General features: G+C 40.3%; 1 protein-coding gene across 1 annotated transcript in view; it reads right to left on the bottom strand.

Moving 5' to 3' along the window:
- USH2A (usherin) overlaps window positions 1-23,919 on the bottom strand; it is a 590,403-nt gene that overhangs the window by 423,996 nt on the left and 142,488 nt on the right.

Below are 23,919 nucleotides of genomic sequence, written 5' to 3'. Positions count from 1 at the left end.
TCCGTATACACCATGTGATGGAATCCATTGAAAAGTCAATTTATTGCCTAACTTTCCCATCCTCTGAGCCTTCTTATGAATTGCATTGTTGTTAGTGTTCTGGTTTCTTCTACAGTAACTAAGGATCCCTGCCTGCAAGTCAACAACCATCACAACTTCCACCTCTTTTTCTGTTTATTTCTTGCAGTGCAATAAGAATAGCTTTCAGTTTCATCCTATCATTTGAGCTGACAGAACACTAGTTCAGATTATTTCTTTTTCTTTCTCCATTAGGCACCTGGATGAAGACACCACAACCACCATTCTTGGAGGATTTGTGTGATGAACCACCCATGTACACATGCATCTGTTTGCCTTGTGACTGATATTGCTGAATGGTCTTTTCTACAGTTTTCCTTAGTGTGGCCAGGTGCACGTGTTCCTTCAACCAACATTTCAAAAGGCAGAGACATTTACTAAAGCAAATAGGTTCATGTGGAGAAATTACTGAGCATTCACAGTTCTTCAAACACTCTTATCATCATTAAATGCTTCCATTTCTTTAGTAGCCTTTATACATTTTTTGCAATGAGATGATTGTTTCAACCTTAATTTGATTATCCAATTTCTGATCAGACCTAAACAGTGATGACATTGAGATAGGGAATGAAGATGATTTCCATACTGAATTAGCTATTCTTTTCTATGATTCCTGAGAGGTTGACTATAATACTCTTGTTCATAACTTGCTGTTGGAGTAGATATTATAACTCCAATTATCATGTGGGCTGCAAATGGCTCACAACATCAGTCTTAGAAAGATTACTGGGAGCAGTATATGACTGACAGGTTAGGCATATTCAAGTATTGGACAAACTACGCAATATGTTGTTTTTGGTGTTCTAACAAATGAACTCCAATTGGTACCAGCAATACATCATAGAAGAGTCAAACTCTTTTTTGTTTTGGATCCAGTCTTTCTGACTTGTGGTCCAAACCTCTGTTCTAAGTCCAAGGTCACTCCAAGGTATATCAGGTTCCTCGCTATGGCAATACTTTCGCCATCCAATGTCAATTCTGAAGTGTAGCTGAACCTTCTATAATTTGTCCTAAAGTAGAGGGACTTTGTTTTTGCTGGATTCAGATGGAATTTATGCTCCTTTTCTCACCTAGTTATAATTTCCAAGTCCTCATTCAATTTATTCTCCAATACATCCATTTCATGACCTGTGATGTGAAGTGCAATATCATCTGCATTGTGTATACAGATGACTTCAAGACGCCCGAGTGTTCAGAGGAATACAGCAGAAAATTAAGAGGACTTAAAAATGAACCTTCGGGAACTCCCATTTTCTGTGGCTTTGTCTTTGAAATAGTACCATTCAGCCTTACTGCTTTTTTCTGATACTATACGACAGCGGTTCTCAAACTGTGGGTCGGGAACCCTGGGTGGCAGGGCTCAGGTTACAGCCCCCCTACTTCAGGCTGAAGCCCTTGGGCTTCAGTTTTGGCCCTCCCACCCAGAGCGGTGGGGTTTGGGCTTTGTTCCCCATCCTCACAGGGCAACAGGGCTTGAGCTGGCTCAGGCTTCTGTTCCCCCTTCTGGGGTCGTGTAGTAATTTTTGTTGTCAGAAAGAGGTCACAGTGTAATGAACTTTGAGAGACCCTGCTATAGGAAATCTCTTATTGAGAGGTACATTTTACCACAGATTTCTGTTTCATTGAGTTTCACTAGGAGCTTATCATGCCAAAGTCTGTCATATGCTATACTGGGATCCCAAAAGACTCCTATTTGTGACTGTAGTGGCTTTTCTTGTCTTTTTTTTTTTTGAAATCATCACTAATAGGCTGATGGCAGGCCACCAATATATCCACAAATGAATGCAAGGGCTTATATGCCATTTGGGTAGGTTCTATAGTCCCTTCCTTTAAAATCCACCATAAAAGCTTTGATTGTACCACTCTTTTCATTATCATGAAAAGTTGATTTGTTAAAGATACAGGACAATAGCTGCCTGGAGAAGTGGGATCCTTGCCAGTCTTAAAAGACAATCAGGTTCTTGACTGAATAACAAAGACTGAGATTAAGTGATTTGCAGTACTCAGTGCATGCGCAATTAAAGCTATTAACAATATTGGATATTACAAAGAGACAGTGCTACTAGATAGACTTAATAGAAGAGTCATTCAAGTAAATAACGGAAGCAACCCCTCAGAAGGGTACAAACGTGGACTGAAAAAACAAGATGCCTTTTAAACAAGCAATCACACTATGGTCATCAAGAACAAGATATTGGGGAATACTAGGATTCATATCTAAAACAAATCTGTGATCCAGTGTACGAGTCTTATTGAAAATAAGAGCAGAACTATAGACCACAAAATTTAGAAACTAAGAAGGAGCAATGATAGCCTTAGCTAGTTCCACTGTATTATCACATTTAGTGATTGACCATCAACAAGTTCATAGGTTTCATTAATTTCACTTCTGCTGGACACCTAGTTGGCAATGGCCACAAAACTGCTTTCTACCATCTACGACTAATCAGAAGACTATACCCTTTCTTATCAAACATGCACTGGTCATAGTGATCCACACCTTGATGACCTCCAAGCTAAACTATTGCAACTCACTACTTAAAAGATAAATTCTTTTGAAAAGGTCAGCTAGTCCAGAATGCAGCAGCCCATTCTCCTCATTAACATTAAATGCCAAGAACACATCACTCCAGTGCTCTGCTCAATACACTGATTCTCCATAGAATACAGAGTCAAATTTAAGGTCTCGGTACTAACCTGCAAGACTACCCATGAAACTTACTCAGGATCTCTCAGAGAGCGCCCTTCTCATTATGTTGATGACCTCTCCCAACAGCTGCTGTCAATCTCCAGGGTGAGGCTCATCAGAATAGGAGACTAAGCTTTCTTGGCAAACAGAACATAGGATATGGAACTCATTAGAAGAGGAGATCATAATGACCACAAACCTCTCAGCTTTCTAAGCAAAGTGAAAAAAATCACTCACCTCAGCCCTCCAAGAGAGACAAATCAAAACAAAGGAGGAGGAGGAACAGAAACAAGATAAAAAAGAGGCAAAGGCAAGAAGGAAGAGAGAAAGAGAAAAGGTACAGGAGGAGAGAATGAGAGAAGGAAAAAATTAAAATTATTGGACTGTTATGAGTTTATTGAGAGGTGCTCTGAGACCCCACAAATGGGCACCACTTGAGCATGATAGATGCCAAACACTTCTTAAGATCGCTTGGACTTTTATGGGCTGCAGAATTGGTGTGAGATCCTTAAGAGATTATGTTTCCTTGGGAGTTTTCGGTTAGGAATGGAAATACCATAAAAACTGTTTTCCTTATAAGATTGCACTTCTGCCTACATTCCAAGTCAGAATCCAGGAGCACAGAGCCATGTAAATATGGAGTACAAAATAATAAACAGGGTTTCTTAAACCCTAATACCACACAAAAGTATTATGGTGTGCTTGTTTATGTGAGAGTGTGAATATTTAAAGCAATGGATTCTTATTCTTTTTTGCTTATAAATTTGGCATGTGTGAAATGTGCTCGAATGCCAGCTATAGACACCAAAGCCATCTGTTTATTCACTGAATGACATGCTTAGGGAGGACTAGTAAAAAGTCTCACACTAGGTGAAAAAGTAGTTCACTTTCCAGACCCCAAAAATATTACTGTAAAACTGTAATGTTTGTGTCTACTGCATAAAATAATTGTTTAGAATTATTGATGAGGACTTCAAAATTTCTTGTAAGGGCTTCCTCAAATCTTTAACTTAAGTTAACACTGTTAAATACAATTTCTTGATTTTGTTCATTTTAAAAATCAGAGAACTGTGGATGTACCTAATATAGTTGAGGCCAATCTAGATAGCAATAGTTGGTGATTACCAGATCAAAGGCCTTAGTTAAATCAATAAAGATAGTCCCTGTACATTGATTACCATGCTATAAAATATAATTGCTTACCTTGAGAAGAGCAGTGCAAGTGAAATGAACAGGTCAAAACAGGTCAATAATTATTTAAATTAAACTTACATCTTCCTTTATCCAATGGACTAACTCCAGGACAACCCCAAATGGTGGTAATTTACCAGTTTAAAGAGACATATTAACATGTCAGCAAAGGGTTTAGCAGTAATTGGGTCAGCAATTTTAAGAAGTCAAGGTTCCAGGTTGTCAGCTTCTCCATTTATGTTCTCAATTAATCTTAAGGTAATATGGATCTTAGGTCAGTAAGCACAGTTCTAACAAACTTCAAACAAACATCATTGCAGGTGCAAATAGATGGCATAAAACTAATTTTAAAGTACTTCAGAAAAAAATATCCTAACTTTTGGGGGGGAGGGTGATAAAAAGATTATTTATGCCATAATCAAAATAAAATTGCAGAGATCAATAAATCCTCAAATAATTTGGGATATGAGATTTCTGCCATCCAACTTAAATTGCTATTATATGAACAACATTGCTTGGCAGAGCTTATGTTTTCATTCTAATAGTTATGATAATAGTAGCACTCTGAATTCACAGTTATTACTCTGCATTGTTATCTAAGGGAACAATAATTTTGTCAGTGTACATTTAGACTCAGAGATGGTGTATCAATTCCAATGCATTTCACAGAAAGCATGAGTAACTTGAAAGGAGATGGGAATTCAGAAACAAAAATATACATGTTATTTCATTCTGAAAATGTCTATATACTTGAATGGCAATTATTTGTGGAGGCTTGTATTTATTTTCATTGCTTGAAAACACAGCCTAGTATGGTACGATAATCAGGTAACACTTCAAAAGCTGAGATCCCTAATCACGAGTATCTATTAAAATAAATGTTCTATTTTTACTTTCTGTTCAGCCTAGCAAGAACACTGTACTTACCCAGAAAAAATATATTAACAGGCTATTTGTTGAGATAGCATGTCATTCTTATTGTCAAAAACATTATTTTGTTCTTGTTTTCTGAGGTACCTATCAAGAGATATAGCTTTATTATAATCTTTGAATAATTTGTGTTCACATAATAGCTAATAGGGATTTAGTCAAATTAAAATGTAGCAATTTTTTCCGAGTTTGAGGGAATGTTCATTTATTAAAAAGCTTGCTGATACTCAGAGATATAGAAGGAACTTCCCCACTGTGGATTATTATATGACAAGGAGAGGTTATTTATTTTGTACAGCACTGGAGGGCGAGATGTTTGTCCCTGTGGGTGTTCCATTTCAGGTGAACATGTGCCCCATGCACCTTTGATTGGAGAGTCTTGGTAGTAGTTTGGTCTATACATGCACTCTAAACCACCTCATGTCCCGTACCAAAGATATATTTAGCCACACAAGTAAATTGCCGTCAGTTCTTTCTGTACTGCAAAGTCTTCTGAGACAAGTGTTGGAAGCAGGGAGGAAAACAAGCGGATAGTGGAGCTCTGAGAGGGACAAACATCTTGAACAACTTCAGTTACTGTACAAAGTAAGCAACTGCTCCTCCTTCTTAGAGTAATATCCCTATGGGTGCTCCACTTGAGGTGACAACCAAGCAGTTTCCCTTCATGGAGGTGAAAGCTTCAGAGAGGGGTATAAGACTAATGACAGAACTGCAGTCCCAAGAGCCATGCCTGCTCTGGAGGCATGTACCAAAGTGCAATGTTTGGAAAAGATATGAATGGAAGTTCAAACAACAGCTCTGCAAAGTTCTGCAATTTGTAATTTTTTAATATTATGTATTGCACTTTCTATGGATGGTGGCAGCAAAAAGGTCCACTTCATGAAGGTAGACAGATCCTGTAGACTGGGCTATTATTTTAGGAGGTGGTTGAATATTAACAGCCTCATACTAAGAGAGGAAACACCTGGAAACTCATTTGAAAGTATTTGGGTCGGAACAGTGAAACCTTCAGACCTGTCCACAAAAGAAAGTCTGGGAGACCTTCTGAATAGGATTACAAGTGGAAACCAGACAATCAGCAGACTTTTTTTAATATGGGATTTCTCAGAAGTGGACCTTTTTGCTGCCTTAATAAACAGAAAGCGCAAAAAAATTATTTGACTAAATCCCTATTGGCTATTATGTATACACAAATTACCTGATGTTTTAATATCCAACATCCATTGGTTGAACACAATCTGTTGTCATGAAGGTTGAAAGCAGGAGAAATGGTCTCCAAAAGGTAGGAGGAAGCATATAGAGTATGGCAACAGTAGATTCTGATGATGGGACTATTCTGAACCGTCAATCAAAACATCAAAATTGATGTTTTAATAATTAGGAAATCTAGGTGGCAGTAGTGGATGTGGCAGACTGCTTCCTTTTCTGAAGCCTCGGTCTCTTCTTGCCTGGTTCAGCAGACCTATGGGAGTTAGAGAATTGGCCTGGCCTGGATCTCTGCAATCAATATTTTTTTTGTTTGAATGTGTATCAATCCCAAGAGACCAGTGCAAGGACCCACCAATTCACTTGATGAAGAGCTTAAGACCATCAAAAGGAAGATCTTCTACTATGCCTTGGACCTCACTGGGGAATCCTGAGGATTGCAGCCAAGATGCTTGACATATGACAACAGTTGTACAAACAGTCTAGGCTATCATCTAGGGAAGCTTGTAACTAAGTCATTGTTAGGAGCTGTCCTTCCCCAATGAAATTGTTCTGAATGTTCAAACAAATAAATTAAATTTGCTGCAGTACATGTGATTATATTTTGCAATCAGTGTTTGGTAATTTGCAATGCTAAGCTGCAGCATTGCAGAGGAATAACCCTTGTGACCATAGAACTATAAACATTTTTGATCTTTCTGGGAAAATGTTGTTTTTGAATGATATTGCCTGCCACTCTTGTTGATGGCATCAACAAGCAAAGAACCAGGAGAAGGATGGGTAAACAAAAATTCAGAGTTTTTTGTTGGAACATAATACTTTTTGTTTCATCTTTCACATGCAGGCAGTATGGTGACTTAGGGCTGGCAGATGGTCTTAACAAGTTCAAGTAGAACCTCATTCACCTGCAAGGCCAGTTGACCAGAAGCTGTCATGGGAAGAATGTCTAAAAAGCTTTTGCTGACATTCCTAAACCTCCTCTAAGGGGATGTTTTTCATAAGGTCCTAAAATAGTTTGAAATTATCAGAAGGTGGGGGAGGCATTACAGCCTCATATGGTGACAATAAGGAGATATTAATTTTTGGTTTCACTTCTTCATCAGCTTTAGCTTCTTGTTCCTTGAAAGACTCCCTGATGGTCTGTACCCCTGTTCATCCCTTTCATGGGATGATAAATTTTGTACAAAGAATGCCTTGTGAGGTGTCATTTCAAAACTCAATTTGCTGATCATGATTATCCTGGTAAAATGTGTGGCAACATTGTATATAAAGTTATAAGATTCCTCTGTGTGGTATTACTAAGACATGTTCAAAGTCTAGGGAGCAGCCACAAACCAGATCCTGAGACAAAAGGCCTGAGACAAAAAGCTGACGCGTCAGCCAGGTGTCAACTAAATCAAATAGACCATCACCTGGTTAAATGCCACTCTTTGGCAGGAAAGAGTGTGTGGGTGAAAAATCTACAGCTTGGGGTTCCTGTCCACACAGACCTTCTGTCTCCTGAACCCCAGCTGAAGATGCTTCTCAAAGAAAGAGCTATCAGAAGGGAGAGCACATGCCCTAAATTATTCCTCCCTTTCTCTCTACCCATGGCATCCACAACACCTGAAGAACAAAGGAAACAACTTTGGACTGGGGAGGGATCCTGACTGAAATACTGAGCTAGTGAACAGGGGAATTCAAACAGGGGAGTTTGAGAAGGAAAGAAGGCGATCTTCCTGTTGAATAAACAAGATGTGAATGAGCTTGTTTGGCTGCTTGGTTTTTGGCTGTTTGAATTTTTCTCTCTCTTTCAGGTTACTTAAAGTTACAGGCTCAGTTGGGATTGTGTGTTTGGCGACTGTTTGCACCTTTGTTCCCTGGATCATTCCTGATAATCTTTGATCAACCTTGTGATCACCCTCCCCTGTGTGATTAATGATGGGGAAGGATTGATCTGGGAGAAAAGGCCTTAAAAGCCAGAGGCTAGACGACCAAGGGGAGCTAGCAAACAGGGGAGTTCATAAGAGGGAGTCGTAATATAATCGCTGTGGTTGGGAAAGGGCTGCATCACCATTGCTAACACTGTCCTGTCTCCTCCAACTGCACTTGTATCCAGACAGAGAACCTGACCATGGATGCCTCTACTCAAAAGCTGGTGTGGATTTGCAGAGACTGTGGCCTGCATTTCCCATTCTCAGAAAGCCAGACTTGGGGGGCGGGGGGACCATTCAGTGTGAAAAGTGTCTGCTGGTGGAATCTCTCAGGCAGCAGGTGGAAGAATTACAGGAGGAGGTGGCTTGAGGAATGCCCACAAGGATATTCATATGCCCATTGAGCATATTCATATGAAGACGTCCAAGGCTAACGAAGCTATCCAGCTAGAGAGGACTTCTTTCTTTCCACATAGGTAGGAGATGACTGCGTCACAGAGAGGACACTGGCTACTAGTTACTTCTAGTAGCAGGCAATGCTCCATCCTTATTCCCAACCCACCCACGACAGTGATGAAGAATTGCTACTTTGCCCTGGCAATGAGGAATCAGCCTCAAAAGGTGGACAATAAGCCACGTACCCCCCGAGGCTTGGAGGATCACAGCCACCGCCCCCAGGAGGAAATGTAGGGGAGTGGTAGTTGGTGACTCTCTGTGGGGGACAGAGGCACCCATCTTTTGTCCTGATGGGAGGTGTGCTTCCTGCCAGATGCCCATATCAGAGATGTTACAGAGGAATTGTCGAGGATCATCCAGCCCTCTGACTACTACCCCAGGCTACTCATCCATGTGGGCACTAATGATTCCGTGAGGTATGACCCTGAGCAGATCAGAAGCGACTAGAGGGCTTTGGGAGTAAAGGTCCAGGAGTTGGGTTTGCAGGTGGTGTTCTCTTTGATCCTTCCAGTCAGGTAGGGGTCCAGGCACAGACAGATGCACTCTGGAGATGAATACGTAGCTGTGAAGATGGTGTCAACAGAAAGGCTTTGGCTTCCTTGACCATGAGATGCTGTTCTGGGAAGAACTAATAAGCAAAGCTGGAGTCCACTTACCGAGAAAAGGGAAGAGCATACTTGGCTAACTTAGTGAGGAGAGCTTAACACTAGGTTCAATGGGTTGAAGTGACAAAAGCCCACAGGTTTCAGAGTAGCAGCCGTGTTAGTCTGTATTGGCAAAAAGAAAAGGAGTACTTGTGGCACCTTAGAGACTAACAAATTTATTAGAGCATAAGCTTTCGTGAGCTACAGCTCACTTCATCGGATGCATTTGGTGGAAAAAACAGAGGGGAGATTGATATACACACACAGAGAACATGAAACAATGGGTTTATCATACACACTGTAAGGAGAGTGATCACTTAAGGTAAGCCATCACCAGCAGCGGGGGGGGGGGGAAGGAGGAAAATCTTTCATGGTGACAAGCAAGGTAGGCTATTTCCAGCAGTTAACAAGAATATCTGAGGAACAGTGCGGGGGGGGGGGGGGTAGAGGGGAGAAATAACATGGGGAAATAATTTTACTTTGTGTAATGACTCATCCATTCCCAGTCTCTATTCAAGCCTAAGTTAATTGTATCCAGTTTGCAAATTAATTCCAATTCAGCAGTCTCTCGTTGGAGTCTGTTTTTGAAGCTTTTTTGTTGAAGGATAGCCACTCTTAGGTCTGTAATCGAGTGACCAGAGAGATTGAAGTGTTCTCCAACTGGTTTTTGAATGTTATAATTCTTGACGTCTGATTTGTGTCCATTCATTCTTTTACGTAGAGACTGTCCAGTTTGACCAATGTACATGGCAGAGGGGCATTGCTGGCACATGATGGCATATATCACATTGGTAGATGCGCAGGTGAACGAGCCTCAGCCTGGACCAGTCCACACAAGAGATCCACTTCCTGGACACTACGGTGCTAATAAGCGATGGTTACATAAACACCATCCTATATCGGAAACCTACTGACCGCTATTCCTACCTACATGCCTCTAGCTTTTATCCAGATCATACCACACGATCCATTATCTACAGCCAAGCTCTACGATATAACTGCATTTGCTCCAACCCCTCAGACAGAGACAAACACCTACAAGATCTCTATCATGCATTCCTACAACTACAATACCCACCTGCTGAAGTGAAGAAACAGATTGACAGAGCCAGAAGAGTACCCAGAAGTCACCTACTACAGGACAGGCCCAACAAAGAAAAGAACAGAACGCCACTAGCCATCATCTTCAGCCCCCAACTACAACCTCTCCAACGCATCATCAAGGATCTACAACCTATCCTGAAGGATGACCCATCACTCTCACAGATCTTGGGAGACAGGCCAGTCCTTGCTTACAGACAGCCCCCCAATCTGAAACAAATATTCACCAGCAACCACACACCACACAACAGAACCACCAACCCAGGAACCTATCCTTGCAACAAAGCCAGTTGCCAACTCTGTCCACATATCTATTCAGAGGACACTATCATAGGGCCTAATCACATCAGCCACACTATCAGAGGCTCGTTCACCTGCGCATCTACCAATGTGATATATGCCATCGTGTGCCAGCAATGCCCCTCTGCCATGTACATTGGTCAAACTGGACAGTCTCTACATAAAAGAATGAATGGACACAAATCAGACGTCAAGAATTATAACATTAAAAAACCAGTTGGAGAACACTTCAATCTCTCTGGTCACTCGATTACAGACCTAAGAGTGGCTATCCTTCAACAAAAAAGCTTCAAAAACAGACTCCGAGAGACTGCTGAATTGGAATTAATTTGCAAACTGGATACAATTAACTTAGGCTTGAATAGAGACTGGGAACGGATGAGTCATTACACAAAGTAAAACTATTTCCCCATGTTATTTCTCCCCCCCACCCAACCCCAACCCCACCCCCCCACTGTTCCTCAGATATTCTTGTTAACTGCTGGAAATAGCCTACCTTGCTTGTCACCATGAAAGGTTTTCCTCCTTTCCCCCCCCTGCTGCTGGTGACGGCTTATCTTAAGTGATCACTCTCCTTACAGTGTGTATGATAAACCCATTGTTTCGTGTTCTCTGTGTGTGTATATCAATCTCCCTTCTGTTTTTTCCACCAAATGCATCCGATGAAGTGAGCTGTAGCTCACGAAAGCTTATGCTCTAATAAATTTGTTAGTCTCTAAGGTGCCAAAAGCCCACAGGTAAGTCCAAAACATGAAGACCTGGGAGAAGGGTTAGAATCTGGGTGGAGCATGGGCTATTATAGCAGGGATAAGGGAGAGAAAAACAGAGAGAACATAGGAAGGAAATCAAATTAGTATCTTGGATATCTGTTTACTAATTTGAGAAGTATGGGGAATAAACAGGAAGAATTTGAAATGCTAGTTAATAAACACAATTATGACACAGTTGGCATCACAAGTTGGTGAGATAATATGCATGACTGGAAGGGCACAGCTTGCTCAGGAAGGACAGATAGGGGAAAAGGGAGGAGTTATTGCCTTACGTATTAAAAATGTATACACTTGAACTGAGATTGAGATGGAAATAGGAGAGACAAACTTGTTGAAAGTCTCTGGGTAAGCATAAAAGGGGTAAAAAACAAAGGTGATGTCATAGTAGGGATCTACTACAGACCACCTAACCAGGAAGAAGAGGTGGATGAGTTTTTTTTAAACAACTAACAAAATCATCAAAAGCACAGGACTTGGTGGTGATGGGGTACTTCAACTACCCAGACATCTGTTGGAAAAATAATACAGAAGGGCACAGATTATCCAGCACTTATTGGAATGTATTGGAGAGAATTTTGTATTTCAAAAGGTGGAAAAAGTTACCAAGGAGAGGCTGTTCTAGATTTGATTTTGACAAATAAAGAAGAACTGGTTGAGAATTTGAAAGTGGAAGGCAGCTTACGTGAAAGTGATCATGAAATGATAGAGTTCATGGTTCTTAGAAACAGTAGGAGGAAAACAGCATAATATAGATAATGGATATCAAAAACAAACTTTAGCAAACTCAGGGAGTTGACAGGTAAGATCCCTTGAAAAGCAAGTCTGAGAGGAAAAACAGAATGAGAGAGTTGGCAGGTTTTCAAAGAGACATTATTAAGGGCACAGGAGCAAACTATCCTACTGCAAAGGAAAGACAGAAAGTATGTCAAGAGACCATCCTGACTTAACCAGGAGATCTTCAATTATCTGAAACTCAAAAAAAAGAGTCCTGCACGAAGTGGAAACTAGGTCAATTACAAAGGATGAATATGAACAAATAACACAAGTATATAGCGACAAAATTAGAAAAGCCAAGGCACAAAGCAAGATTAAATTAGCTAGAGACATAAAGGATAACAAGAACACATTCTACAAATACAGTAGAAGCAAGAGGAAGACTAAGAACAGGGTGGGGAGGGGAAACAATAACAGAAAATATGGAAATGGTAGAAGTGCTAAATGACTTTTTTGTTTCAGTTTTTACCAAAAAGGTTAGTAGCAATTGCATATCTAGCACAGTGAATGCCAGTGATAATGCGGTAGGATCAGAGGCTAAAATAGGGAAAGAACAAGTTAAAAATTACTTAGACAAGTTAGATGTCTTCAAATCACCACTGCATGATGAAATACATGCTAGAATACTCAGGGAGCTGCCTGATAGACCAGTCAGCTTAACTTCAGTACCCAGAAAGATAAGGGAGCAAATAATTAAGCAATCCATTTGCAAACACCTAGAAGATAATAAGGTGATAAGTAACAGCATGGATTTGTCAAGAACAAATCATGTCAAACGAACCAACAGCTTTCTTTGACAGGGTAACAAGCCTTGTGGATGTGGGGAAGCAGTAGATGTGGTACATTTGACTTTAGTAAGGCTTTTGATACTGTCTCACATTGATGAAATTCAAAAAGGACAAATGCAAAGCACTCCACTTACGAAGGAACAATCAGTTGCACACATACAAAATGGGAAATGATTGGCTAGGAAGGAGTACTGGAAAAAGGGATCTGGGAGTCACAGTGGATCACAGTCTAAATATGAGTCAATAGTGTAACACTGTTTCAAAAAAGCAAACATCATTCTGGGATGTATTAGCAGGTGTTTTGTAAGCATGACATGAGAAGTAATTCTTCTACTCTACTCCATGCTGATTAGGCCTCAACTGGAATATGGTGTCCAGTTCTGGGTGCCACATTTCAGGAAAGATGTGGACAAATTGGAGAAGGTCCAGAGAAGAGCACCAAAAGTGATTAAAGGTCTAGAAAACATGACCTATCAGGGAAGATTGAAAAAAATGGGTTTGCTTAGTCTTGGACAATCTACTGCTGCTATCAGTTACTCTGTTAGGTTAAATGGCAGAGGTGGTATGCAGTAAATAAAACATAGGGCCATACATTGAATAAGGACAATAAAAATAATTAGCTACCCACTCAGTGAGCATGGTCCTTCCTCTGCACTGAATGAGGTACAGGTCATGTAGAAAAAATAGCATGTCATTATATCATTAAAAATTATGATATAGCATATGCAAAATGTGTCTGAATTAAGGTTGCATGGGCAACATTATTCCGGCATTTCATAACTTAAGTATTTTATTCTGCAATCTTAATTTTTTTTCACATAGGTGGTAGGTTTTGGTTTTTGAATTTGTGTATGTAATATATACAGCAATTTTCCCTACCAAATTATCAGTCTAATCCTGAATGATCGCTTTGACACAATGGCATTGTTCAGTCTATGAGCTGATTGATTTTAGACCTTAGATACTGATTCCTAACAAGCACACAATTTTAATCCTTTAATTTCTTTACTCTGTTAGCAGACACTCAATTCATAAAGCCTATCAAACTTAGACGTGGTATTAATTTGATCTCTCTGGAGGATCAATTAGAAGCTGAAATACATACTGATAATATTCATATGAACATTTCCTGGTGATATTCACAACACAATTATAATCAATGCATGTCTTTCCATACATGTCTATTCAACACTTTGTTCAGTAGTTCCATCTGGACCAGTTCTATTCAAAAGTCAAAATCTGGGAATGAGGAAACCACATCTTAAAAGCAGCTTAAAAGCAGACAGCATTTAAAAGGATCAGAGTCAGCAAAATAAATGTTTTAGCCTCTCAGAACTATCATTACTACATTTCACATTATTGGATAACAATGTAGAGGAACAATGTGCTAAATATAGTATGGGGCCAAACATGGCCCAGAGATCCATGTGAGAACCTCCATGTATGGATCTCCCATTCCATATGGAAAGAATCTCACATGCCTCCAGGGCATCATTCTTCCCTGCCCCTTGACCTTGTTGAGAGCTCTCCATAGAGTCTATGGTTTACTGTGGGTAGGAGGAAGGGATCACACCCTCAGCCAGTCCCTCACAACTCCTCACAGAAAGATAATACAGCACCTGGTTGCATACCTTTCCATGTCCTTTCACACTGTGCTGGGTACCTTCCTGTAAGCTACAGGAGCCTTGTCAGCATGGCTCCAGCTGAATGACTGAACAGTTCTGATTAGCACACCTTGTGATAGTTAAATGACTGTTTTATATCTTTTTGGTTGACACTTTGAAGGGGAGGGTGAGGCTGGTGTTTATAAGCCTTCCAGAATTAAGGAAGGTCTTGGAGGATGGGAGCGAGATTAGCATGTTCCTCACATATCAAATTAGGCCAGTCAGTCTTCTCCAAAAAGATGCAGCAAATAGCACAACTATACCAGATACACAAGATAGAAAGGACTGAAGCCAAGACTATTAAAATGTCCTAGTTGTTGCTTTCTGATCTTGCTGAAAATGTAAAAGCTCAGCTATCTCAGACAAAACAGCAGGAAGTTAGTGTCTAATAAGGCCTAAACTTAGACAAACCATACTACCTTAGTATATGTCTGAGGTCATGCTCCGCCAGTCTACTCCATTCTTACTTTGAAACGTACAAGAGTAATTTACATGTGTCCATAATTACAAAAATATTCAGCATCCTGGATTCTTTGCTAGCGGGCCACCAAATAGTGTTAACTTCAGTTATATTCAATCTTGCAGCGTTGGTTTTGAAGTTTAGAAAAATCTCTTAGGGCCAAAACAAAAGTTAAAGTGGTAACATGGAAAACTTTGAAAAATGTATCTGTTCTACATGTTGTTTTTGTCACTGTCTCAACATGGCACTAGTGGAATACAGCAAGCAGTAAGGAGAAATTATAGACAGTGAGATAAGCAATTATAGGTTTTCCCGGTCTCACAGAAAATGATGAAGTCAGTAACTTAGGTACCGCCATATGGAATACTTGCTGCCAAAATCTGCTTCTGCACATCAAAATAGACCAAGCCTGTATCACTTAATGAAGATGTTGATGGAGGACCAGGTAACATCCTTGCAGATTTCTTCTGTGGTGCCCTGTGTTCTACTAAGCTTGTCATGAAGTATCTTGAATGCATTTTGAATCCCTTTGGAAAACAGATTTTTCTGCTGTTGCATATGCTTCAGTAATTCAGCATTTTATCCATCATACTATAGAAGACTAATATCTTCATGCACAGGCATTTCAAATGAAAATATATTATGATTAAGAAAGATTTCTTGAACTGATCAGTTCTGTTCAGGAATATCTTTGATGGTTTTTCTACCATGTATTTTATGTCACAATTTGTCCTGCTGTTATTGAAGACTGGGACAAATAAAACTAAAGGTAAAACTATTTCTTGGGCAACGTGCATAGCGGTATTCTGTTTTTCTGAGGAAAGATTTAAGAGGGTGGAGGACATGCAACAACTGGGCCTGAAAATTTATCCAAATTGTGAACTCAACTGTAAAAAAAATATGTAAAAGTTCACAAGATGTTACAATAATCTGTAACAACAAATGTTGATGGGAAAAGGTACAAAAGGGAGACAGAATAACTGAATTAGTCTAAACAAAATGGCCAAGTTGATATAATTCAAAGAGTGGGTTGAAATGAGTATGGTTAAAAACAGGAGATGTAGAGCTGGAAGTTCATGAATCAAAATTGGTATGTTGGCTATTAGCACAAATTAGCAGAGAAAATGAGTTCCTGATCCTGCAACTGGCTCCATACAGCCAGATACCAAAGATCTACATGGGAACAGGATTCTTTCTGCACAGAGTCAGTTACAGGATCAGGACCAAAATATATTGCTTTCCAACCTTGTGCTCTTGTAGTTACTGCCTACCCTAAAACTTTTCATGCAAAGACAGCAAAATAAATTTTAAACCTTCCAGTGCAGAATGTCACTGAATACCAGCAATAATGTATTTTGGCTCTGGAGTCTTTGAAAGGATAAAAAAAAAGCAACTGGGTGCCAGAGCCTGAGCTGCATAGCTGACCTATTATGCTACAAGAGGTAAATATGAGAATTCATACACAAGTGGAGAAATGGGGTATTTCTGTACTGGCTACAATAAATCTTTTTACAATATAGAAGAGAGAGAAAAAGCAGATGCTTGATGCTGATAGAAAGTATGTCTATGCCTAACAAAAACAGTTCTTCTTAGTGAAAATATTACCCCTGTAACGCTGGCGAGGTCACTGTCAGCTTAGAATATTTGCTGCATAAGTCCCTGTTGTGCATGTTAGAAAATGTTTTAAGATGTTTTGTTCATAAACCAGAACAATTCCCTTTGTTGTGCTGGATCACTCCTTTTTCTTTATATCCATCTCCCCCATCTCCTGATCTTTAGGCTTCTTGGGATTACTAAGGAAGGAAGGAATGTCTTTTTCCAGATGAAACTCTGAATTCATTTTAAGTTCAAGGACTAAATTCTTGCTAAAATCTACTGACTGCAACCTTCACGCAAGGGGCTCTTTGTCTGACTAGTTAGAAGAAAAGTGGCATTGCCACTTTAAAAAGCTTCTTACAAGAGGTGGGGAGAGGAGCAAAATTTCTGGGGATGTACAGGAAGGGCAGGAAGCAGTTCGGGCCAGGTCAGGAGAAAGTCACTGCATCGTTCTTCCTGCTAACCGGAAGAGTAGGAGGCCATCTTGTACCAGGATCAGGTTAGCACGGGTAGTCGGTATGGAAGGAATATAGTTAATAAAATGAATTGGAAAAGGATTTGAAGGAAAGCATCCCTAAGAGAGATGGGTAAGGGGGGTTGGGGCTCCTGCATTTCATACCATAGGGAGATAGAGCTTCCTCTTCATAACCCCCATTAAAGGAGGTAAGGAAAAGAGCTTGGAACTCATACTTCTGGAACATTGCGGAACCAATCCCCCTTCTTCCAGCACCATGCTGCTATTTGTTGCCCAATACTCCCACATATTTTATGTGAATAAAACTGTGGCTAATTTACATCACATCCATTGCCTCCTGTCTTTCTTCTGGAGTGGCCAGGCAATGGTTGTGAGAGTGGCTATCTGGCAGCAAAGTGAAAAAATGGCTCTTCACTGAGACCACCAACTTCCCAGGGAGGCACAAGACCTTCAGTGGAAGGAAGTAAAATGAAGAGGAAAACATGGGTTAAAATGATTCTTTTGTGAAGACAAGACTGAGTCTGAAGAGAAAACTCAAGGAGCTTGGCATAAGAATCAAACGGGGTCTGGTTTCAGAGTAGCAGCCGTGTTAGTCTGTATTTGCAAAAAGAAAAGGAGTACTCGTGGCACCTTAGAGACTAACAAATTTATTAGAGCATAAGCTTTCGTGAGCTACAGCTCACTTCATCGTAAAATGCATCCGATGAAGTGAGCTGTAGCTCACGAAAGCTTATGCTCTAATAAATTTGTTAGTCTCTAAACGGGGTCTGAAAACACATAGCACCTCTTGACAGAAATCCCCAAAATACTTTTAATGCCATCTTTGTAAAGTGACCATCTGTCCTAGTTTATCATAATATATTCTAGAATTTTCTTCTGGGATGCCTGAAATAGTTGGGGGGGGTTGTTGTGTTTTGTTTTCCATTTATCAATGAAAATATTTGTTTCTCGTAATAACTACAAAATGTTTGTTCAAGATTTATTGCTGTGCAGAATGGAATTTGCTCTATTGCTTCAATCTCATTTCAGATCAAACATAAAATGTGTTTACTGTTTTTTTCCACTGGTTCTAAAAGAATATTTGTCTGCATCACAAAAAACACAACACAGTTTGACATAATTGTCAGTTTCTGTTCAAAGTTCCAGTTCCAATGTAAAGCATATTCTCATTCAATATGTGGGTGGTTATATAGGTAACTCCCTATGCCCCACTTAAGATACTAAATAGAAGAATAGCAAAAGTTTTAAAAATTTTCCATAGGATCATAGTCTGACAGATGGTGACCATTTTTCTCAGTCATGTTTTGCATCACAGCCTAAATACAGTACACATTCATTTCCAGTTCTCATCTACTTCTGAACTGGAATTTTATAACCATGTTTTTCTATGGATCCACATCCAGTAGAGAGTAGAAATGAAATCAACCAGTTTCACTGCCCAATATGAATATTAAACACGTCTCCAGAGGTGGAATAAAGCATCATTAACATATTGCCTAGTATGTGTTTCCCCACCACCACCATATATATATTTTATGTGTGAGCATTCTAATATGATCTTGTGGTTAAGCCACTCAGGATATCCGGGCACAAATGCTACCTATTGTCTCCCAGTGTAAGAAAGAAGGGAACTACAAACTGCCCTACACTGTGGAGTTCCAACCTCAGGTCCAGGGCTCTGGCTTGGCCTGCTAAACTGTCTTGCCCCACCAAGGTTTCTTTCTCATCAATTCATAGACTAAGACTCATAGACTTTCTTTTATCTGTTCCCTAGAAATGACCTTACAGCACAGTAATATCTTCAACAGTTTACCCAACTGCAGTTTTTGAAGCTTCTCCATTTAGGAAGGACTAAAGTCCTCACATGATTGAAAATAGACACAGTCCCTAAGCCCCTTCCTGGTCCAAAATGAAAAACCAAAAAAAGGTCTTCTGAACTTGACAAAATCAAAATACTGGAGAGGCAACTTCCATCTTGTGTGACAGGTGAGTCACTCCTAGCAGCCCTAACCACTCTTTATATTCCCTAAATGCTCCAGGTTGGGCTTCATAGAGCCCAATGGCAGCTGTGGCTCACTGAACTCAATCCATCAATCCCAACTCCACCTACAAGACCCTAAAGGCTTTCCAACTCAGTAATGCTCCCAAACATCCAGGACTCCTGACAGATGCAAACTCTGCCACAGATGTCCTGTCTGATCACAGGCATGTCATTTAGGCTGCAATTTTCAAAGGAGTACAACAGAGTCAGACACCCAGCTACTGTTGAACCTAACTCCCTTAGGCATCTTTGAAAATCCCAGCCTTAATCTCACTGTGCCTCAGTTCTCCCATCTACAAAACAGGGACAGTACCTTCCCTACTTCACAGGGACATTGTGAAGATACATGTTTAATGCTTCTGAGGTATTCAGACACTAGAATGATGAGGACTATGGCAGGATGCCATCTTCAGAGAGCACCGTCTCATAGAATGAGGTGTTCCATAAGCACTTCACCATCACTTGCCTCCTGGGTCTCCCAATAACTTTTTTGCAGCCCAAAGTACATAAAACAATACTCCCCTTCTTGGCAGTCTAATTTATTAAGTCTAAAAAATAGTCTCCAATGACCCTTCAAGCTGAAAGCCTTTCCCTGGTCAGAGATCCCCCTCCTTCATGGGGCTGTGTCCTGCTTCAAGATGGCTTCTCCCAGATGATCTTTTTAAATTAGCCTCATCCAGTTCTACATGGACTGGCAGCAAAGTCTTTCAAACAAACAGAACTCCACACCTTCATAACAAAGCCCTTTCTGCATAGGGTGTCTGCTGGAGTGCAATATTCCCACCATCTTCACCTCTGGAAGACACCTCAAACCACCTCAGTCTTTTTTCCTCTGGGAGAGGTCAGCAGGTGAGCAGTCCTTCTCCTGATAATATGTTTTCCATTATGAGGGAAGAGGCAGGTTATATATGCTGCCCTCTTTTCCAAAACTTGTCCTGGTAGACAGAGAGAGAGAGGGAGCCTTAACCCACCCTACAGTACTAGGCTCCTGGGTCCCAATTACTTAAATAAGCAGTAACCTGTTTGGGTTCCTCCACCGCCACCCCAGACACTATCACCCAAGGACCACTTCTTTTTTTCCTGCAACTATCCATGCCATTCCCTAGACCTTTATGTGTGCCAGAACTGCAACTGGGGATAGCTAGCTCCAGTCCTCCTACCACTTAACAGGGACAGAGCACCCTGTTCCACAAGGCCTACAAGTATCTCTCAGTGAATATAAATTTCAGTGTAATCTCTTCTTCTCAGTCTGCGCTAAGGATACTAATCACTGGGCAAGTTCAGACTCCGTATTAAACATACTGTATATAGCAATGAAAAAAAATACAAAATCTAAATAAAGCGACTAGCCACTGTAAATGCTCCCACTATCAAAGATTTGGAGGCTCCTTTCAAGCAGTAAACACATCAGCATCAACAATAACATCTTTGCTGCTGTTATGACCGCTCTTAATTACTCACAGGTATGTTGAGGGAGAAGAAGAAAATATTAAATCTGATTCTTCAATAACTTTGGATGATTAAGGACTTTAAATTAGAGAGACATGAGGAATACTCATTGTAAATATGCCAGACAAAACAACTAATTGGTAAACTACATTCAACAGGACAAATTTTTGATGACTGAAAATGCCCTCTCTGTACTCTACAGTCACCTTCTTTGCAATCACAAATTCCCAGCACAAGTAACTCTCTTAGACTTGTAAGTAAGTTTTAATGCACACAAACAGGTATTTTGAAAGGCCCTTTGAAAAAACTATCCCTAAAGAGTACTTTCTCCAAACAAGACATTTTAAACTGTAATTGATTCCCTCTTCCTAACAGCCACTAAATCCACATCTGGAAAATTAACAGAGATATCAGTAGTTTTTTCTCCCATTTTCTTTATTACCAAAGAGAATTTTAAACATAAGGACACACTGGTAAAAACTCATTAACAAAAACAGTAGCTTCTAAGCAAGTCTCAGAACCCAGAGTCAAGGGAATGTTTTAAAGGGAACATATAAGTTGACCACTTGGCTTCATCAACAAATCTATGGCAGAAAGGAGTTCCCATCCTTCCATCTTCTGCAGATGGAGATTGCTGGATGTTCTCATAACCATAATCATGGAAGTCACCTCACTGACCTCCTCCCCAGTTAAGTATGTCTCATGGAACAAAGTATATTTTGAGCACTTCAGAGACTGCAAAAGAGTCTAGTGAAACTGTACCGGCAACATTGATAATGACATGACCTGAAACAGCATCACCTAAAGCAAAATTACTAACAATTAGTGCACCTAGTAACATTTTGAAGAATATGGAGAATGCAGATAAATTAGGACATGTTTTGTTACCTCCAGGGTAGGGCAGGAGTGTTCAAAATAATTCAATCCGCCTTTTCCATAAAAGTCTTTTTCCAGGTGCCTTAAGCATGCAGCTGTATAGAGGAAAATTCTTCACAGTTTTGGGAACTGACAAGTTGCTCGTGGACAGCTGTGGCAGAAGTGATTTTCTTCTATACCTGACTTCCTCTTTACCTAACGTATACTCAGAACACATTTTACTGTGGAGCTGGAGGCTTTGTTACAGACAGAAGGATGCTTCTTAGTACAGCCAATGTTTATTGCCTAACTTCTTTTTATAAGATGAATTTGGAAAACTTCCCAGATAATACATCTGCCCCTATTACTTGCCCCTCAGAGTATAAGAATGATCAGGGAAGGAAGTGAGGACAACTACATGTATTATCAATAAATAAACTGATCTGTCTTTTCTGGAACAGTGAGTATTCACACACACAATATGTCTGCTGGCTGGCATGTACAAGTTGGCACACTTTTGTGTCAAAAATGCACACAGCTGTATGTATAGTGAAACCATTCCATCTAAAGAATACACTGTATGCCAAATGCCTGACTTCAGCAGTGCATCATAAGGGAAAGATTTAGGGAAGGAGTAGGTGAAGAAAACAATTTAAAAGGATTTTTTACCTTCCATTCACTTCTTTCTTTTTATGGTCTCGTTCTTCAATTTCTCTGCCCCTCCCGCCCAGTGATATTTTGGAGGGGGTGCTGAATCCAGATGACTGAATATACAGCTACCCACATTTTTATTTCTGGATAATTTATTGAGTTGTCATGATACATGACCTCTACTTTTCTGGGTATCACACTAGCTGATTTAACCTGATCACCAGGCGTTATCTGTAGATGTCTGGACAAATTGCTTACCATATTTCAGTCCCAGCCCATCCTCAGATACTATGACTAATAGCTGATCTCTAAAGAAAGATTATAATCCCAAGTGATGATAAATGACATTTATCTGTATCATAAGCAGCCACAAAGTGGCAAATTAAAGGGGATTTTACTTTAACATCTTCTCCCATCCCTTCTGTCTATACCTTCCAGAGTCTGCTTGAGCCATCTCCAGAGAGACCTTCTCCTTCCTCCTAGCCCTCAGTTTCAATAGTACAAACAACCTCACTGGCTAAACTGCCCCATGGTCAAACAACACTTTGCTTGTAGCACCGAAGTTACGACAACAGAACAGATTACGTTAATGAGCTCAGCTAGCTGTCCCACCCATGGAAGGGAAATGGAACACTCTAGGGTTTCTGAGCACAAATAGAGGGAGATTCAGTGATATCTATCACTCTTTGCCTCTCCTCAGACTAATAGTGGAGGATATCCCCCTCCACTGGAGCGATAGAGCTGATAGCAATAGCCCAATAAGAAAAACTGCACCCTTGATCCCTATGCAGTTTGGCCCACAACAGTTCAGAGAAACAATGGGATGAGCAAATAAAAGATTTTCACTAAACATACAGGGGAGGTTACAGGCTTTTAATAACAGGGGAATGAACATCAAGCACTTTAGTTGTTGAGGAGAGTGCACTGGCTGTTGCTTTGGGCTTGCTATGCACAGTCAGAGACAACTCCCGTGAATCACCACTGTACTTAAAGCACCTTAAGAAAAGTCAGCAAAATGAGTGAATACCAGACTTTTAATTTACACACTAGCATTGAGCAAAGTGATATGATTCAGCCTGTCAACATGAAATCAGAGAAAAGTGATCACTTTGAATCCGGTGAAAACGACGAAGGCCAATTGGTACCATGAGCTGTCATCCCAGAAAACATCATCAGCTTGGCCTAGACATTTCCCAAGCAGCTCAAGTTTTCACTGATGCCCTGGAAATACACTTGTCTGGTCCACAAAATGAAGGGGATTAGCAGAAGCAGATTATTTCAATAGAGCACTGCATCTTTCACAAGCTGTCCACCTGAAAAGTTCACTTGCCCAAGCCAGAAGCAAGGATAAAAAGAGTGCTGATGGTAGGCAGCAGAACTATTGGTACCAGTCAATTTGTCAGATTGGTGCAACACCCCTCACCCAGCCCCTACCCCCACCACACACCCAAAACACTGATGTTCATAGTCACAGATACATTTTGTCCCATCACTCTGAGAATACTAGAGAAATCCAAAACAGGAGCAAGGGAGAGAGAGTTTTTCTACCAGCTCTCACACCACCACTGGGGCACTAAATGGTAGCAGAGAAAGAAACACACTTTAGAATCAACAGTGAATACACTGCAGAGATCTCACCCCAGAAAAATAAATAAAAATCCTGTTTGTACTTCCCACTAAGAAATGTATCATGTCTGCAGCAGTGCTCACCATAGATCAGTGTCTGAGTCCAAAGGAATCAAAATCCCATGTCTGATAAAGTTTTCTACAGGTTCTTTGTTAGAATTTGTAACTTTCAAGTGAATGCATTCAGTGATAGACTTAGCACAACTGAAGTAGTCTTTACATAGCTAACAATCACAATACTCAAAGTAAAAGCTACAGATCT

Source organism: Dermochelys coriacea, chromosome 3, assembly GCF_009764565.3.
Source record: "Dermochelys coriacea isolate rDerCor1 chromosome 3, rDerCor1.pri.v4, whole genome shotgun sequence".
NCBI classification, from domain to species: Eukaryota; Metazoa; Chordata; order Testudines; family Dermochelyidae; genus Dermochelys; species Dermochelys coriacea.
This window is presented reverse-complemented; position numbering and strand designations above follow the sequence as displayed.